General features: G+C 42.6%; 1 protein-coding gene across 1 annotated transcript in view; it reads left to right on the top strand.

Moving 5' to 3' along the window:
- The first annotated feature begins 7,045 nt into the window (after window positions 1-7,045).
- Pou2f1 (POU class 2 homeobox 1) overlaps window positions 7,046-20,636 on the top strand; it is a 128,994-nt gene continuing 115,403 nt past the window's right edge. Inside the window, exon 1 of the mRNA XM_076873029.2 lies at window positions 7,046-7,092. The gene's annotated coding sequence lies outside the window, so the exon portion shown is untranslated. The remainder of the gene's footprint in view (window positions 7,093-20,636) is intronic.

Raw genomic sequence — 20,636 nt, 5'->3', positions numbered from 1 at the left:
TATTAACATTTACACACATTACTTTGAAATATATATTGTTATCCCTGCATACATACATATGTTTTGAACTCTCTCTCATTTGCTGTTTCCTAGTTCTGTGGTCACCTCCATTCTACCTCCCAGATCTCAGGATGGAGGTTGGGGGTCAGGGAGGTGGTTTCACACACTTGCTGTTGCAAGGCTGTGTCTCTGTCCTCCTGCTTGTTCTCCTCTCAACTTCCTGTGAAGCTGCAGCCCCAGGCAGCACTTAGGCAGAGGCTTTACTCAGCCTCTGTTTACAAAGGCTCTTGGGAGTATGCAGTGACACCAGTCACTGTCACAGTGCACCAGGCTATGTTTATAAATACGCCTGTCCACCAAGAGATAACTGGTTGAGTAAAGCATGCTGGACACAGGGAATCACACAGAGCCACAGAAAAAGAATGATAAAGATCTCCATGTCTGGATGAGGAGGAATCTCTCGCAGGTACCGTTAAGTGAAAACACAAGATACAAAGCAGTGTGTAAGTTGCACTAGCTTTTTAAGAAAGGGAGCAAAAGGAGAGTCTATATGTAGATATACATGTATTTTTCCTATTTTGCAAGAAAAAAAAGTTGCAAGGAGAGGTGTTGGAAGGATACATAACAAGCTAATAAAAAGAATTTCCCAAAGAGGAGAGGAAGTGGGGAACATGAAACATGAAACTTCTCTGTACCATAAAATGTTGCAGTTCTGATTTTTATGTAAGACATATCTATTAAGGGGCTGGGATGTAGCTCAGTGGTAGAGTGATTGCCTAGCATATAGAAAGCCCTAGGTTCAACCCCCAGCATCACTACAAAAAAATGAATCTATTAAAATAAATGAAATTATAGAGAGAACCTACCAATTACAAAAGATGTGTGTGGTGCATGTGTGTGTGAAAGAGAAAGAGATGGGGCAGTGACTGGCATCTTTCCGTTCCTTAGTAGCACACCACCTGCTCTGAGCTGCAGAGTAGCAGCCCCAAAGCAACAGACCTGTGCATGGTTTGCACTGGTGTGTTCTGCCTAGCTTGTGGAAATTATTATTTCAGACTTCTTCTTTTTAGTTTTCTCTTTATCTATTTTACCCATCATTGCTGTGTATTTGAAGCAGAGGACTATATGGATGTGTGAACCTGTCCTAATGGAAATCACCATTTTAACCTAAATATTGAAAAGCCTTTAAATGTCTCTTTTCCTGCATTAAAAAAACAACAACAACAAAAACCCACCAGTACACTAAGAATTATTAAACATTTCCCAGTTGATAGAAAATGTTAGAAGGATATTTCTAAATCTTCTCAGAATAAAATACAATATTTCATAGAATTAAAAATATCACTGGTTATAAGATCTTCTATTATTTTATTTACTATTAAAAATACTGCCAAATAGACTATGACAATTACCTTCTTATACAACACATGTTGACTTCAGATATCAAAATATGTGAAAAGTGCATCTTACAGTAGATAAAATATAGGATTATAGATGCTGCTTGAAAGATTATAAGGTTGAATTAAATGTATATTGATTTTAGAATATTACAAAAATCCAAAGAAAATGTTGTGCCTAGAGCAATGCCAGGTACAGGTGACTGATGCTTGTGGATAAATGGAGACTTTTACATGGCATTGGATGGTTACTATAATACAGATGGAAGAATGCAAGAAAGTCTGTTTTAAAAGAGATACTAAGCATAGACTATGTCCAGGCCCTGTACTATAATATTAAAGATAAAGAGATTTTTTAAAATAATGAGGTTAGAGCCCAGTCCTTGCATGGTTTATACCCTAGTAAGAGAGATAAATGTAGCATCATCTGACAATCAGAGAAGAGATAAGACCAACGCTGCAGATTTAGGAGTCACCTTCAGAGAGAGAAGCTGACAACAAATAAGCTTGTCTGCCCCACGAACAGAGGGGCAAGAACAGGTCCCTGGAGAGTACTATGTTAGATGGGAAGAAGAGGATCCAGTGAGGAAAATCAAGAAGTGGTTAGAGAGATAAGAGGAGAGACTGGAGAGCAATCTGTCATTGAGGACAGAGGCAGAGATGGCTTTAAGAAGGAAGGAACCATCGGCATTGTCAAATTGCTGAGATGGGCCAAGATGAAGAGTGAAGATGTCATCAGATCTGGCAGCTGGGAGGTCATCAGTGACTTCCAGTAAAGTAATTTCAGGAAAATGATTGGAGCAGTTGTCAGACTGTCGTGGTTGATGAATAAATGCAGGGAGAGTTTATCTGGAAAAAGCTTATGAGGAAGGATAGGAAGCAGCAGGAAAGGAGAGGAAGAGCAGAAATGGAATCAATAAATGCAGAGAAAAAAAGGGGCACCTCAACACCTGGAGACAAAGTGAAGGACTGAACCTGCAGGTGCAGGAGGAAGGCAGGGTGGGAGGCAGCTGGGCAGGCACCAAGACAGGGAGCAGGGAGGAAAGGCAGTCTGGCTCAATCCCTAGCTCTGTCTCTTACTGTGTGAACCTAGGTAGGCTACTTAACCTCTGCCGTTCAGATGTTAGAGAAGAACCCTCAGAAAGAAGATTCCAAAAACACTCCTATAGTAAATATGGTGCATTTCTAAGAGTTCTTCTTATTATTTTAATGTAGGCTGATGACATAAGTCCAAAGCATGATTCTAGGAAAGACTCTTAGGAGGAAACAAAATTTCTAGTGCATGGCTTTATGACAGTTTGGCTTTTAAGAGTATCTAGAGGTGAAATAGCAAATGGATTTCATGCTGCATGCCAATGCTGATGAGGTGCCAATGGCTGCCTGAAGCTCTGGTTGGAAAAGAATGATGTTTGAGCAAGATTCTAGGCTCAGCCCAAGGAAGGGTTATGGATTAAAGTTGGCCAGGGGCTTTGAAGGTATAGTAGCAAGAGCAGTGTCACGCATTTGCTGACCCTGAACTAGAGGAGAAAATGGCTATGTACCTATTCAGACAGTTCTCCATAAATGTTATTGAGCTTTCTGAGGAGTACTGAATTATAAAGATTCCCGTGTACATTCTCTGAGAAGTAGAAATATTTTACATTGTCCATTAAGGATACAACACAAATTACAGCACTTCGGTACAGTAAGTAGGTTTGACATCCTTTTATGAACGTTAAGACATGCGACCAGTACATATTCATTAATAGACTTGTCTACCTGCTTAAGAACTATGGAAAGCTGGGTGCAGTGGTGCATGCCTGTAATCCCAGCAGCTCAGGAAGCTGAGACAGGAGGATTGCGAGTTCAAAGCCAGCCTTAGAACATCGAGGCATTAAATAACTCAGTGAGACCTGATCTCTAAATAAAATACAAAAAAAAAAAAAAAATAGGGCTGGGGATGTGGCTTAGTGATTGAGTGCAGGAGTTCCATCCCTGGTACCAAAACAAACAAATAAAATGGAAATATCTGAGATATGTCCAAATCTTCCTTGGAAAAATTTCTGGGTTCACTTTACATTCACAAAAAGGAGATTGAGGTCCCAATACTTCATATCTAAAAAAATGGTCATGACCATTTTATTTTGAAAACTTGTAAAATTTACTTTCTTTAATGATGTATAGCATAAGCATCTTCGATCAATGAAATCTCTTGGGTGAAAAAAACCTATAAACTTCAAAATAAATAAATAAAAAGAAATTTCTTGGGTGAATCTTCCCATACAGTAATTTATTTTCCCTTCCCTCTCTCTGTCTCACATACAAATACACACACACACACACACACACTTTTAAAAACAGTGATACCAAAACATGGTAAAGCAAAGCCTTTCTGGTTGCAGAGGAGGAAGAAGGCTTTTCATGTAAGCCAACCCTGAATGCTTCATGGAACATGGCTTGAAAGCCTTTGCTGCAAAATTTAGTGGCTTCCCTAGGCCACTAAACAAATTGTTAAAGTAGAATGTTAATTTTTCTGAACAGGTGAACTGTTGAGGATGTTCATAAAAAATGGTAGTTTTTGTCCCCTGAGGCAATGACAATCATTGAAATACATTTCCTGGAGTCTCTAACAAAAGCATGTGGCAGCACTGAGTGAAGTTCAGTACAAGGAGGCTACCAGTTTCAATCCCAAGCTTCTCCTGAAGCTGTGAAGACCCCATCTGCTTGCTGTTCCTAACATGGTATGAAGATGGCATCTTGAAGATAGCACTGCATATAAAAATGATGCCAGAATTTTGATCTTTGTATCTGCATTCTACACAGCAGGAAAGGGAAAAAAAAAAAAAAAAAGGAAACAAATTTGCTTCTTTTAGGAAATCTCCTGGAAAACCCACCCAATAATATAATAGCCAAAAATTAACACAAGGCCATATCTAGCTGCAAGGGAGCCTTGCATGATGCCCATTGGTAAGACAGAGTGAATCATTCACAATGATACAGGAATGTCTCAGCAGAATTGACCACCCCTCTTCATTTTGCATGTGTTATGTATATTCACTTTAGGTGTATCACAGTCAAGATGCAGAACTGCACTACCTGCCAAAACCTCTCTTGTGCCTATTCCTTACATTTATACCTTTCCCTGTCACTACCCACTGGCAACCACTGATCTGTTTTCCTTCATTATAGTTTTGCTATTTCATTGACATCACATATGGAATCAGATTATGTAACCTTTTGAGACTGGTTTCTTTCACTCAATATAATGGCTTTGAGATTCATTTAGCTTGTTGAATATACAAACAGGTTATTCCTGTTTGTTGTTGAACAGTATCCCAGGATACAAATGTACCAGTTTTATTCATTCATCTTTGAAGGACATTTGGATTATTTCTGATTTTTGGCAATTATAAGAGTTGCTATTTGTGTGCATGTTTTTGTGTGAATGTTTAGTTCTCATTCATGCATACATTTTTATTTTCAGCTTACACACAGGTCGTTAGTGTATTTTCTCCCCACTGTGAACTAAATACACCTCCAGATTTTGCCTGATCCATAGCAAACAGCATAGTACAATGGTTAAGAGTACTGTTCCTTGCCTATGCTTAAATTTCCACTCTGTTATTTAATAGTGATATAACATTAACATAAAAATGATAATTTTTAATCATATCACCTGAGGCAATGATTATCATTGAACTACATTTCCTGGAGATTTTTAAAAATGCATGTTGCAGCACCAAGAGTTCAGTTCAGTACAAGGAGGCTACCAGTTCCAATCCCAAGTTTCTCCTCAGCCTGTGAAGACTGTTACTTGACATCTCTATCCCTCAATTCCTGCCTCCTGGAAAACTGGGACGAGCAGAGTTCCTGTCTTCCAGAGAGTGTTGACAACCCTATGCTTGCTGAGGTCAAGGCAGTGTTTCAACATTTTCCTATCCTTACTACCTAGTAAAGTTCATGGCAGAATATAAGACGCTCCTAAAGTTTTTGTGATTACAAGACTTCAGCAGTTTTAAAAATCCTTATATAACTGTTTAAGTACTATTATGTGTTCGTTTGTGAGCACCTAAGCAGCCCAGGAGATTCTCTAGGCAGTTTGAAACATTTTTTTCATTAAGATAAACATGAAACATGGACATAACTATTTTAAACAATTTTCTCACAGAAAATTTTCCTTAAAATTCACTCCATTAAGATTTCCTTTTATGGAAATGAAATAGTAAAGACTGAAGAGCACATTCACTAGCTTCAGTGCCTTTCTGATGTCACAGTAATTTACTTTCTGAATCAAAGAGTGCAATTAAGATTAAATAGAAGCTATGGATTTAAATAAGGGCATGCGAGTTCTCGGAGGGAATTTCAGGTTCGCTGCCCTGAGGAAGGGCTCTGTACTTGTGTGGACACGACCGCTGACCCTGAGCAGGCCCCCGGTCTGGTCTCAGGACCCCTCTGGCCTGGTTCCCAACAGCCGGCGGTCCCACCGCTTGGCTTCCTAACAGCCGGCGGTCCCACCGCTTGGCTTCCGCGCTCCTGCGCGTCCCCTCGGGCTGAACCACCAGGACCAGTTTCAACCCACAGAGTGGCCGTCAGGGACAGAGCCCTGGGCTCCAGCGTCAGCAGCTGAACCCGGTGCGCGGCTGGCGGTGGCCTGGCCGTTAGGACGACCGCTCTCCCCCGAGGCCCTGCGAGTGGCGGTGGAGACCCTAGTCACCTCTGCAGGACACGTCACCCCTGCAGGACACTTCAGGGCGGGCCTTTTTTTTTTCACCACGAACTACTTTTCTCATTCCTCTTGAGAGAGAACTTGAAAACCCCGGGAGTTTATACTTAAGAAGTCATTAGACAATCGGCCCGAGCCCAGGGCTACCGGCCTCGCAGTCCCGACTCCTCAGGAAGCCAGGGCTACGCCGGAGACCGCCCCTGGGCTGCCCACTACGCGAGGCGCGGCGAGGCCAAGTCCACGGCTCTGGTCAGGCCGTCCCGTCGCGCCAAGAGGCAGGCGACCTGCACGGGAGCCCGCGAGGAAGTGCGGCGAGGCCCCGGGGCCCGAGTGGACGCGGGAGGCGACGCGGCCGGCAGGTGCCTCGGCCCGCGGCGGGCCCTTCCGCCTACCTGCCCGCGGGGCCGGAAGTCACCTAGCGGGCCCGCGGCCCCGGCTTTGTTAGCGCGTCAACCGCGCGGAAAGCGACCGCTGGGCTTCCTGCCCGCCTCTCACAGCGCCGCCGGGGAAGGCGGAGCGAGGCGGGAGAGCCGTAAGAAGATACCGGCGCTCTACACTACACTTTTCGCTGGGGCCGCGCTTCAGGAGGGCGGCAAGGGAAGAAGCGCATGCGCTAGCTGCTTCTCAGGCGCGTGGAGGAAGTCACGCATGCGTAGAGCGGTCGCCAAAAATATGGAACGCCAGGGTGACTGGCAGGTTGAGTGCGCTTTAGGGGTGGTGGAGGCCGTGGCAGTCTGGACGCGCGTGCGCAGAACGCGCGAGAGGGTGGAGCTCCGCCAGGGGGCCGGCGGGGAGTAGTGCCGGCCTCGCGCGCCCCCTGGCGCGAGCCCGGGGAGCCGCGAGCGCGGGCGGGGCGAGGCGGCGCGGACGGGGGAGGGGCGCGGAGCGAGGGAGGGCTCATCGACCGGGCGATTTTGGTTAAAATATTCAAAATGGCGGACGGAGGAGCAGCGAGTCAAGATGAGAGTTCAGCGGCGGCGGCGGCAGCAGCAGGTAATCATTACGGCATTTTACATATTCATATTCATACTCGGCCCGGCTCCCGCGGCCCCCCCGCGACTTAGCATAATTTATTAGTACTCAGGATTATTATAATTAACGGCGGGGAGCTGGGGGGCCGGAGCGCGAGCCCCCGCCGGGCGCCGAGCGGAGGGCAGCGGCGGGCGAGGTGGCGGCGGGACCGGGCAGGGGCTGCGGCCCGCGCCCTCCGCCCTCCGCCCGCCGGCCGCTCCCCACTCCCCGCGCCCGGCGGGCCGGGCCGCCCGGAGGACAATGCGGGCGGGCGCTCCCGGGGTTCGCGGCCGCGGGCGCGGGCGGCGGGGGCGTGGAGGGCGCGGGCGGCGGGCACAATGCCGCGGGCGGCGGACCGGGCGGCGGGGCCGGAGTGCCCAGCTCGGGGTCCGCGTGCGGGTTCCGGCCCGGCCCGGCCTCGGCGGGAGCGTCGCCAGGCCGCGCGGCCCGGGGACGCGGGTGGCGGGGCGCCCACGCTGCCTGGGGGGCGCGGGCCGGTGCGGGGCGCGGAGCGGGGCGCGGAGCGGAGCGGGGCGCGGAGCGGGGCGCGGGCCCGGTGCGGAGGCCTCCGCGCCCGCCGCCGCCAGCCGCGCTCATTTGAATAATGTCTAATTCGGGGAGGTTTATATTATTGAAATGGCCGCCCGGCTTTCCCCGCCTCTCATGTTTAGTAATTCAGACCTTTAATAACAGCCACTCACAGCCCAACGCCGTGTTTATATTCTCTCTTCGCCCATGTGCTCGTGCGGTTCGATATGGCTCTCGCTCCGCGGCAGCCCACGGGCTCCGAGCAGCCGGCCGCGCGGGCCTCGCGCCCGCCCGCCCCCCGCGACCCGCCGCCCCGCGACCCGCGCCAGCCCGCCCCGCGGGCCTGCGGAGCCCCGGCCGCCGCCGCCGCCTGCGCCTCACCCTCGGGGGCCGCGGGGACGGGCCCCCGCCGGGCCTCGGACTCGGGCCGGGAGCGTGGACCCAGCGCCGGCCCCTGCGAGCGGGGGAGCCCGGCGCCCCCGAGGTCCCGGCGCGCAGCTCCCGGAGCCGGCGGCCGCGCTCCCGTGCCCGCCGCGGCGCTGAGCCCCGCGAGGCCGACGCCCGCTCGGCGCTCGTCCCCCGCAGGTCGGCGGGCAGGGAGCCGGGGAGTGCCGCGGTGGGGAGCGCGTCTGCCGCCCTGAGCGACCCTCGGCTCCGCACGCCCGCCCCGCGGCGTCAAGTTGTCAGAGTATCTCGCGTTTCCGTGATTTAGGAGAGTTGGCCCGGGAAGGGCAGATCCACTTTCCCTGTGCACAGGAAACGGGGGTCGTGATTGTTGGTCTTTCCCGGGTAAACTCTGTGTAGACGTGTGTGTGTGTGAGTGTGTGGGTTCTTAAGGTGAGTGTTCAGGGAATGGTGTTTAACATCAAACCCTCCATCACAGTAGGCCACTGAAGAGTGGTGGTAGCCAGATACTTTGTGGGACAGTAGGCTTTAGTTTAACTTGTAACAAAATCTTAAGATTTGATCGACTGAAGGATTAAAGGCAAGCTAACTTAAAATAACCCGTGCTCTCCATCCCGCCCCCCGCCCTTCCAGTAGGTAGGCCCTGAATGCATCAGGGGAGGAAATAACTAGTTTTCTGGAGAATATTCAGGTGAATGACCGCCTTAGAGACCTGAAGCAGGAGGTCTGATGAACAAAAAGCAGTAATATGGTTTTATGCCTTAAATAGCATATGTTTTGCACCCGAGTCCCAAGATGTGGTCAGACTGATGATGTCATTGGACAGAGGACAAGGTGCAGTTACTTTGATTTATTGTCCTGAGGTGAAGTGTAGCAATGAAGCCTCCTCATAGGGAAACCATTTATCTTGGGATAGTTTCCTTTATAGCTGCAATTTAACCACTACTGAGGCTGTAGATATTTTATCCAGGATGATAAAATACACATTGCATTTTACAATTTCAGGTAACACATTAAGTTTCATTGTTAAGATATTTTTAATGTAGAAAAAGGATGGGTGTTGTTAACTAGCCTTATACTGTGATTAGCTTTCCACGCTATAGTAAAAATTCATTTCTTCTCAAGAGAAGAGCATGGATTTTAAATAAGGATAATTATAAAAGTGATTCATATACATGCTTATTTTAGATGGGTTTGTTGTGCTTCCTCAAATTTTTATAAGAAGCTGTGTTTCTTAATCAGAGTAATGTCCAGATTTATGGAGGTGCCATTTATTTTAGAGTTTATTTGAATGCATTGAGCTGAATTCAAGAGAATGAGAGCAGTATATTGTTTTAGGTTGAAGTTAGTGTTTAAAATAAGGTGGACGACCTACAGGAAAGTATGTGCTTTAAAATTTTTGAAAACGTAATTAGAATTATTTTTTAATTTCTCTTAATTAGTCTGGATAAATTTGGGCCTTTTGTTTTGATTGATGATTTTTTAAATAGTTCTATTGCAAGGTAATGATTCCACTTTATGATTTTTGATGTATTAGTAGATTCTCAGGCATTTTTCATCATGTTTTTAACTAATGTATCTTATAGTAATGACTAAAACTGCTGTGGGAATGTGATCAAATTGCTGTGCTTTATTCCTCACCCTGCTTGTGGGCCAAGTGTGGTAGGGTATTTTGGTTGCTGGTGAACCCTTCCGAGCTCCTGCATGGCTGCCTGTCTTCTTTTACAGGCATCTAGAGTGCATCTCACCAGAAAGCCCACCCGTGATTCTTTGTCAGCTTGCCCACCTTGTTAATTGTAATAGTGCAAATCTTGAGTATTTGTATGACCGCTGATCAAATGTAGTTAATTTCCAAAGGACTGTCCTGCTTCCAAGCTACTAAAAGTACTTTTTAACCTCTTTCCCCAAAATAACTTTTTAAATTTCTTTCATTTTGTCATAGTCAAAAACACCAGTAGTCAGGGAAAACACAAACTGTGGCTGTTACTTAGGTGTAAATGATGTTGCGTTCAGTCACAGTTTTAATTTGTTATTCTCTGCATCAGTGTATAGCAAAGAGCAGAAGAAATAAAATGTACTCATTACTGCCTAGGTTGAAGTAATTGTTAATATGTCACTCATCTGGTTAGTGGCTTTTGGAATAATTTCAGGGTTCAGAGTGTCAAATTACTCTCATCAAGCCTCCAGAGATATTTAAGAGAACCTTGAATATCTTAGGTTGGTAGTTCTAAAATGATAAAACTAGATTTTAAAAATTTTTTGAATAAGTTTTTTGTTGTTAAAAAAAGAAGTAGTTGAAATGTTTCTTGAATCTGTATTGCTTGATTTTTGAATCTAGTTGTGTGTGTTTTTAAAATTGATCACTCACTTTCATGAAGTGTTGTTTTTATGGTTGGAGAACTATAGATGTGATATGGCGATCACCTTACTATTTTTTTGTTTTGTTTTTATATTGAAAACCAACAGCCCTACGTTTTGCATTTTAGTCTTCTTTTAAGCACTACTAAAAATAATGGTGTGCAACTGCCGTAACTTGCGTTTACACATCAGTGCTGGTTCAGTGACATGGTTTTGTTGATTAGTATAAAGATGTGTTTCTCCTAAAGGAGGTGCTGCTTTTAGAATTATTCAGATAATTATTGTTTACAGAACAAAACAGGTCATGGACAAAACCTGCCCCTTCCTGGTCACCATGTGCTTGTTTTCTATATCTTCTTCAATGCCAAATGCCTGAACAGGCATTTATTCCTTCAAGGAAATCTAATCTTAGGGTTAGTGTTAAAAGTTGTGGATTTTATTCAGTAACACATCTACTTTGAGTTGTTGTATCCTTTGTGAATGGATCTTTCCCTTTTTGGGGGGAGACCCTTTGGGCCAGAATTTTGCTTAATTTTTGTCTTTGTTATGTTGCCTAAATAGTATAAATGTCTTTGGGGGTGGTTAAAAGAGTTGATAATTAAAGTTCACAAAGAATAGTAGATTCCTTATATATTTTCTTTTGAGAAAAGAAATATACTGTTTATTATTCATCTGAGATATCAGGTGCACTTTTAAAAATTTAAACTCTCTAAACATCTCAATAGATAGCATCTTACTAATTTGGTGGCAGCAAAAGAAACAGTACCAAAGACAAATATTTTGAAAAACATTTACAAAAATACATTGCACAAAGTCCTATCTGCATCTTTAAAAATAAATTAATATTAAGATGTCTTCTCCCCAACTCCCTAATTTAGTTTTATATAGGAAATTTGACTTATGTATATAACCTATAATATAGGAAACATCTGTACACATTTCACCCAATCGAGCTACACAGAAGTAGTTTCCTTATATATCTCTTGCTGAATGTTTTTGCACATTGTTGTTATAATCTTTATGAATAAAGATGACTGAGTAACTGAAGTTTTAAATTGATTTTATTTTGTGCTGAAGTATTTCTGTGTTCTAGACTGACAATGAGCTTTTATACACTCTTGATCAGTAATAGCAATGGCAAAAAAATAGCATGTGGAGCCATTGCCTGGCTTACTGATCTATTCACGGTGTAGAAGTTGGAATATGAAAATTTTCTTGGGTTTCACAAGTGTGGTTTGAAGAAGCTCTTAATATGCCGTGTGTGTAGTTGACAAGATTCTGTGTGTTTCACTGTAGGATGTTAATTCATTGAGTGATGATAGGATATCTTACAGAGCTTTTCTGCGGGACCTTCCCCTATTTAAGCAGACAAAAGTTTTCAGTTTTGCTCAAATTTTGTGACAGGACTAGTAATTGAGCAGAAGAAGAATCAGCAAACTAGTTTTGCTTGTCTTTTGAAGTTCTGTCCAGGAAACTATAGATATTTAGAGAGGATACATTATATTAATTGAAAAAAAATGTGAAAAGTACAAAACTAAGCTTAATATGAGTGTTTATGTCAGCTTTATATAGCCTGCAGTACTGAAAATCATATCAAGTACAGTTTAATTTGTCACATAATTCATAATTCTCTGTAATTTTATTGTCTTAGGTTAGAACTGTAGAAATAGTGTATAAAATTAAATGAATGAAATAACAAATTATGGTAGGATTTATTTTTTTCCCCCTAGTGAGCATTGTCTGTGCAATAGAAAATATAAACTGGAATGGCTGGGAAGGAAATGTGTTACATGTTTTCAGACTCATTTGCTTTAACATGTGATGTGGTGTAAGTATTGGAGTTGTCCTGATGGCTGTGTGCATGCACTGAAAAAGTGACTTGGGTGTCTTCATGTTTAGTGCAGTTGTTTTAATGGTCTGCTTGATGAAAAAAAGTTGCTTCTTTTTGCTGATTTATACTGCAACAAGGTGTTATCTTTAAAAATAGGTGTCTTAAATAATTTTTAGCTTAAAAAATGACCTGCTGTATATGTGGTCCTGTGTCTGTTATTTTGGGGATAACAAGTAAATATAAGTCTGTGAAGAGATTGGTTTATTTATTTAAGCAAGGGAAATTTAAGAACAATGTATATATTGCATATTAAAACATGTGGTAGTGAAAATCAGAGAAGAAACGGGCATGTCCGAGTTGGAACCAACCAGAGCATCCGTAGTAGCCTGTTATGGCCTGAAGGCAGGGTAGATAGAATCTGTAGTAAAGCTTTGCTTCACCCAGGACGGTGTTCTTACCCTGGTGTGGTAACTGACCTGCTGACCTGCCTTCATTGCTGAACTGTTCTGACAGATAAGAACACAGGACTTTGGGCTCCCTCCCACCTCCCTCCCTCTCCTCTCCTTTTTTCTTGTGTGGAGAGCCTAGTGTCTCCATGGAGCCGCACAGGTGCGCCCTGCTGACTCTCCAGCCTCCATCTCTCCCTTTCCTACATTCCTGCTGCTCAGAGTGGCCTTATGTAGAAGGTGAGACTTGAGCTGAGCAAAATGAATTTAGAGGAGTGGGAAAATGGAAGGTTGCTGCAGAGAGACTGTGCTCAGAGGCCAGCAGGTGCTGTCCCTGCAGGGGTGCTGGAGAGTCCTGAAATAAAGCCTGGGGAGATAGAAGTTTTGTGTTAGGATTAACAAGGGGTCTCTGGGAGCCACGTGTGGGTTACAAGTGCTGCCAGGGATGCAGACATCATGGAACAGTGACAGGACCACTGACACTCTGTGAGGGCTGTGAGGAGACTGTCCAATTACATGACTTGGTAGAACAGCGTTTTGTCATAGGAACTGTTTTATTTCTGACCACTGGGTTTGTTTTTAGTCTTGTAGACATAGAATTGTCTAATTGACTTTGTTTCTTTTTCAAATCAAATACAGTATTTAGGCCAAATTTTTCACCTGAAAGGAAGCTAATCCACATGCAGTTGTGGTATGCATTTTTCTTAGTCTCATTCCCAGTTCCATTTTATGATCTTACATTTGTTTTGTATTTCTTTTATTACTTCCATCTTTAAACTCTTGTTATTTTGTGTTTTATTGGGGCTAACTTACCTCTTTTCTGAGCAAGAGAACTATAAATAAAATTACCATAACTGTGACATAATGATAATGTCTGTATTTTTATAGTGCCCTAAAATTTATGACAGCACTCATTTTACATTACCTCAGTTAGACTTTTCAGGCAAGCATTATTATGCCCATTTTAGAGTGGAGTAAAATAATGTTTAGATTAAGTGACTTTCCCAAGATCTTATCCTGTAATAAGCACTAAGTATATTGGAAAGTAAGTAGCCAGGCTTTTGGACTAGCTGTTACCTGGGCTGTATATTGGAGAGTGGAGGAAGGCAGGTTGGGGCATTTCTGTACAGAGCACTGAGTACTCTGCCCTGGTGGAAGAGTTTGCTTTCATTTGCTAGGCAGTAGGGAGTGTTGAAGTCTTTTGTTTTTGTTCTGGACAATGCTGCGCCAAAGCGCTTATTTTAAAGTGTTTAACAGCTAGGCTAGTTAGAGACAAAGAAAATATTAAAGTTTTGAGCTTTGGTTATCCAGAGAAGAATAGTGCTGTGAACAGATAGTTGTAAGGAAGTTGGGAAAGGGTGCTTTTTGGGGAGCAAGGTAGGAATTTCGTTTTAAATGTGTTGTTTGAGACACGATTGGATGGATCTTACTAGGTTTTAAGTTCCTTGTGAAAATTGAAAATTTTTTAGTAAATTAAATGTGATAAGCATATGAGTACTAACTAGGGAGATATTTTGTTCATGCTGCTGCTGCTGTGTGGACTGAGCATTTTATTAAGTTCTAGACATCTTATTTTGACTCTGGTATTGACTTCTACAGTTATTTCCCCCAATAATAAGGTGTTCACAATACCAGTGTAGAAGGGATGCTGTGGGGAGTAGCCAACTGATGGCAGAAGCATTTTTAAAGTACCATAATAGTTCTTCTTACATGAGCACAAGAGTAAAATTAGCAGTTTTATTACTTGTGCTGCTGTAGAGGAGAAGCTTAGAGGCTGATGGAGCTTATACATTTCTGCTTGCAGCCAGCAGCCCGAGGAAAGGGGTGCACCCTCTTAGTGCTTTTCTGAAAACTGTGCAGTGTAAGCATTGCTTTGAAACAAATACAAACTCATCCTTGAGTTCAGGCTTTTCCTGCATTCTTAACCTTTTACTGCTTCCCTTACGGAACACAGCTCAATGATTCTGCTAAGGAAATCCCATCACGGACCCACCTCAAATACAGCATTTCTTTGATCAGATTTTATTCTTAGAAGATTCCCTAAAACTTCAAGACCTGCTTCAGGAGGGTGACTGTGTAATATTTTGAGGTTTTCCTGGGACCTTCTTCCTATGCTCCTCCAAGCTTGTCCCAATTTGAGACCTGTGACATGGCAGTATACCCACGTTTTGGCCTGGCTGTAATGTTTGGGGGCTCTGCTGTAATGTTTGGGATGTTCTGAGAATCTTTACTTGCACTACCGCTGTCCACCTTCCTGTGGAATGCTGGGTGTGAAAAGGGCACTGGGATTTGAGAGACCTGGTTTCTGTATCATTAATTAGTTGCATAGCTTTGGGACATTACTCTATGGATTTAAAAAAAAATCGCATTTGTAAATTTAGGAGCTTGTCACGCTATTTATTTATTTGTTTATTTTATTTTTGGTGGTGCAGGGGATGAGCCCAGGGCTTGCTTGCTGCCACTGAACTACATCCCCAGCCCCAGTATCAGACTTCAAGAAAAAGTAGAGCTTTTTTGATTGAAGTCCAGGGTAGGAGCAGGGGCAGTGTCCTTTCTGCACTTTTACATAGTAGCCCTGCCCTTTACAAGATCCTGAGGATTCCTGTAGAGCAGGGTTTGAAAATTTTCTTATTTATCTTTTTTTTTTTTTTTTTTTTTTGTGGGGGAGATGGTACCAGGGATTGAACTCAGGGGCACTCAACCACTAAGCCACATCCCCATCCTTTTTTTGTATTTTATTTAGAGATAGGGTCTCACTGAGTTGCTTAGCACCTTGCTTTTGCTGAGGCTGACTTTGAACTCATGATCCTCCTTACTCAACCTCCTGAGCTACTGGGATTACAGGTGTACACCACCGGTCCCAGCTTTATTGTTTATTTTAAGGTACCTATTTATCCACATTCTATCTCTGCAAATAGCTAATTTTTTCAAGCCTGGCTCCTGTCCTAACTCTGAATTTACTTCATTTGTGTTCATTTAGCTAATTCAGCATTTCATTATACACAGCCTTATTTTCTTCTCTGGTTAATTATATAAGTAAATCTTGTCTCAAGAACCTTGAGAGCAGAAACCTGCTTCTAGAGACAAAATAGGCATTTAGCACATAATGCTTGATTGATTAAATTAGTGGTTTTTAATCTTTGTCAGGATAAGAATCACCCTTGGAACTTTTTCAGCATAAAACTTGTTTTTACCTGAGTGTATTAATAGAATAATGGTCTTCACACCCATATTCTATAAGGCTTCTCAGGTGATTTGGTTGTATAAATGATTACTTATCATATTTTAAGCATAGAATGCCTTGAACAGTAACTCAGTGGCAGACCACTTTCCTAGTATTCTCAGAGGGTCTGCGTTGGACCCCTCAAACCCCACCCACCCACCAACTCCATGATGGAAAGCAGACTGAGAACTAGGGACCTGTTTCCTTTTCTGTTTTGAGCACTATCTAGCTTTCTGATCCTGAACAAATTGCTTACCTTTTCTGATCCATAGAATTTTTATTGATAACGCTGAGTTGGATTAGATAAGTAGATCTCATACATTTTTTCTTTCTAAAAATATTTATTTCTCTCTCCGTTTAAGCTATGGAATTCTACAAAAACATCTTTGGGATGAAAACCAGTAAGGACAACAGATATGTATGTCTGTGAGCATCTTGGCTTTCACTTTGGTACCATTTTAATGTGGAATATGATAAATTTGATGCTGTTTTAGCAATGCAGCCAAATTATATGTGATGGGTAGTACTGAAAGGTGGGATTTAGATTTTAAGCTTGAAATGTCCTGTTAGGAAGAGAATGAATAAGGGCATAAGCTTATCAAGACAATAAATAGTATTCCATAGTATGAGCTAGGCGGTAATTACCCAGTTTGATATGGTTCTTCTGCTCTCATTTAGTTTAACAGCTATTCACAGAGCTGCTTTCACTCCTTGCCAGGAACCCAGGCCTGGAGATAAGAGTAATGAGTAATGCAGATATGTTTCTGCTCTCCCAAAGCTTGCAGCTGTTGGGGAAGTCACACTGACCCTGCTCATGGTTTAGTCAATCAACTCTAGGAGGTCCAGAGTAGAATGCTCTGGGGTCCCCAGGTAGGGACCCTAATCTGGACAGGAGGTTCTGGGAAAGGCTTGCTGAGGAGGTGCTGGTATCCTGAGCAAGAATACTAGTAGGCGTATATGAGTCCAAGTCTGGGAGTGGGAGGTGTGATTGAAAGCCCTGAGAAGGAGGTAAAAACACGTTAGTGAAAATGCAGTGCTTTCAGGGAACTGAGTGAAGTTCAGCATAGTTGGTTCAGGAAGAGTGAGATTTACCTGAAAAGCTGAGCATGATTTTCAAATTACAAGGCTCTTTTCAAGTTCTTTATACTTTTTTTGTAACCAAATCAATAATCAAAATTTGTGTCAAGAGATTCTGTGCCTTCCAGCAAATGCATTATTTCTAGTGACAATGGTAGTGATATTTACCACGTTTTTGTGCCAGCTAATGTACCACTTTATACAGATTCATAGTAATCACTACAGCCCCATCTTTCCTGTGAAGGAGCTAAGGTTTAAAGAGGCTAAGTGGCCTACTTCAGCTCGGTAATCTGTCTTGGTAAGTGTTGACTTTCTCCTTCTTGCAGTAGGCAGGAAAATTACCATGCTCTTGACCATTCTCTTCGTTAACTTCTGCTTCAGCCAGGTTGAATGATGAAGAAATGTATCAGGTAGAGTGGGGGCTTGAAGAGTTTCTGCTATAGGATTTACATTTTTAAAATTTGTTCTTTTAAATATACATGCAGTAGAGTGTAATTTGATATATTATGCATACCTGGAGTATAATTTATTGTAATTAGGATCCTGTTCTTGTGGTTGAACGTGATGTGGAGTTACACTGGTTGTGTATTCATAAATGAATATAGGAAAGTTATGTCCAGTTCATTCTACTGTCTTTCCTATTCCCATTCATCCCTCCCTACCTTTCATTTCCCTTTGTTTAATCCAGTGAATTTCAGTAAGATTTACATTTTTATCTGCTTTTTTAAAATTTATTTTTTAGTTGTAGTTGAACACAATATCTTTATTTTATTTATTTATTTTTATGTGGTGCTGAGGATAGAACCCAGGATCTCCCACATACTAGGCTAGCACTCTACCACTGAGCCACAACCCCAGCCCCTTTATCTACTTTTTTTTGAGGTGATGCTCAGTGCTCTAGCACAGTTCTCAAGTCCAGATTGTGTGGTATAGAATCAGCTGTGCATCTTTATCTCTTGAAGTTTGGAGAATGGACAGTTGATTTCCATATCTGTTGTTTGCTTAGCTTTCAGACATTTGCTGTTAAGATGTAAATTACTTGTCCTGGTAACTCATAAATTCTGAACATTTGGATTTTTAGTAAGAATTATTTATATATTAGGCTAAAACTAAATACAGATGTGAACATCCAGATCCTTTTCTTTTAGGCCGTCATTTATACACACATATATATTTGGTGATCCAATTAGTGAGATAGGAAATTAGGGCATAAATGGTTATAATAGCTGATCATTTTTAATAAATTTTATTTTATCTTTATGTGGTGCTGAGGATCGAATCCAATGCCTCACGTGTGCTAGGCTAGCATTTTACCACGGAGCCAGAACCCCAGCCCCAGTTACATGTCATTTTAACAAGTTTGAAATATTTTAATGTTTCTCAAATGGGTTATGACATAAAATACAGTCAAATCATGCAAAAAAAAACAAAAACCAAAACGTCGATATGTTTACTACTTTCCTATCTCCCCATCCCATCAAATTGTAATTGAACATATGGTTTTCAGGAGAAGAAGCGTGACCATTGTTCCTGGGAAGCTGGCCATTTAGTAGTATTTGTTCTCAGTCACATACAACCTGTTTAATTCCACCTGCCTTCCCCTGTTTAGTGATTATTCTTCTTGTCTCTGAACTTTTTCCTTTATACCTCCCCCTTGGAGTGCTGCTTCATGTGCTTGGTCAAGGAGAATGCTGTTTGGGTAGACTGAAAGATACATGTACTTGATGCCAGTCAGTGTTGGTTAGAAAGGAATTGGTAAAAAATCCTCTGATGTTGTGAGGGACCTCTTAAAATCATTGTAGTCTGAGGAAATAAATTAACAATTTTACGAGTGTTGCTGGAAGAAATCGTGGTATAATTTCAGGGGATGTAGACTTCTTTAATTTGCTGGGTGCAGCTTTAAGGTTGACTTTCTCCTTTTTTCCCCTTATATTTCATTTGGTGGAATGTCGTCTTCTATTGGCACAAGGACGTTGGTTATTGAATTATTACTTGATCAGTAGCTGATCAAGTTAGAATCTTTTCCTAATTAGAAAAGCCCCATGAGGTTAGTAGAGGAGGAAGTTTTACCTTGTCTTATAAAACTTGGCAGTGTTGATGTTTCTGCAGGCTTTCTTTTTTTCAGGAACTTACCTACATCTTTTACTTAACAGTTTTCACAAACATCTTTCCATGTTTTAATCTTGTCGTTTTTAATGATTGCACAGTATTCAGTTGTTTTGAACTGTCTGCCAGTCTGTTGACTTGATCCCTTTTACTGCACATTAGTTTTTTCCTTACTGTGTTATAAATGCCCACGTACAATGTTTAACTTTTAAAGACAAATTCTCAGGAATGGAATTTCAAGACTAAAGAATTGCCAGAAGACAAAATTGTAATTAATTTAAAGATTGAATTTGTTTTTGTTTGCAATTTTAGAGTCAGGAAACATTCTTTAAAATAGAATGATTCCTTCAATGACCTGAGCAGAGGAGCTTGATTTTATATGTAGGAAAGGACTTTAAAAGGCAGAAATAGGGAACAAGAAGCAGATTGGTTAGTATGAAGTTATTTTCCTCATAGGGTTAAAACAGGGAACTTCCTTTTCATGTTGGCTCAGATACTAAGGCTCCTTCTGGTTACTGTGCATCTCCTGTTTAATGGGAAATGGATTGTTTCAGAGTTAGTATAAGGAACTACACACATTCGCATTTGATGTGGTCTGCAGGGCCCTCGTTCAGACAGGAGGCTAGTGCAACACACTGGCCTGTCATGAGCTTTGTATCACAGGACCATGCATTTAACATTTTTGTACATTTATCAGGCTTTGAGAGTGGCACGGAGTAGTTATATATTTACAGTCCTTGACAGTGTCAGTGTCTCTAGTCTCCAGTGCTGTTAGTTGTCTGTCTTCTTATTGTTTCCTAAGTTGGTAGGCAAGACTCAGCACTGCACGCTGCTTTGGTTTTCATGCTTTTGCTGTAGGTTGGACATCTTGTTACATTTTAATTTCTTTTTCTGTATATTATTTGAATGTAGGACAGTGTTTTATTTTTCTCTTGTTGTACTGCACTGGTTCTGGCCCTTTCAGAATAGTTTTAGATTTCCCCAAAGTTAATGACTTCTTAAATATTCTTCTTCCTTAAATACCTCTCCCTGCCCCACCTACTAATAATTTCTGTGCCTTTTTCAAGCAGCAACTTAGGCAGGAAGGTCGAGCTGGGGTCACTGCGCCCTTTGTCATCAATCTTCCTTGCAAGCCATTTGTTCTGGAGGGGTGGGATGTAGGGTCTGGGTAGGATGGGTCAGCCGTGGCACTGGGCCCTACACTCCACCGGAAAGTGTTTCTTCTAGGCAAGGAGAACTAGAGTGAACATAATGTTTCACTCTGCTTATTCAGAGATTTGGGAGGGAGGGGTGAAGGAAGAATGAAAGGATGGTTTCCGAGGTCTAGTCCAGCCCATATGTCTCCTGCAAGACCAACTCTGGAGTCCCTTCAGTGCTGGGCCGACTGCAGTCTCACCTGGCAAGCTCCTGCTTCTCTGGGACTCCGGGGACAACCCCTTTAAGGAAGTGGAGAGGGAAGGTTTTAAGTGCTGAGTGGAGATGGCTCAGCAGTGATAATGTGTGAATTGTGGTTAGCTTACAGCAGGGACAGGGCTGGAAAGTTCCTTGGTGG

The sequence above is a fragment of the Callospermophilus lateralis genome, chromosome 13 (assembly GCF_048772815.1).
Source record: "Callospermophilus lateralis isolate mCalLat2 chromosome 13, mCalLat2.hap1, whole genome shotgun sequence".
Taxonomy (NCBI): Eukaryota; Metazoa; Chordata; class Mammalia; order Rodentia; family Sciuridae; genus Callospermophilus; species Callospermophilus lateralis.
Note: the sequence above shows the minus strand (reverse complement) of the source record. Positions and strands in the feature narration are given on the sequence as shown.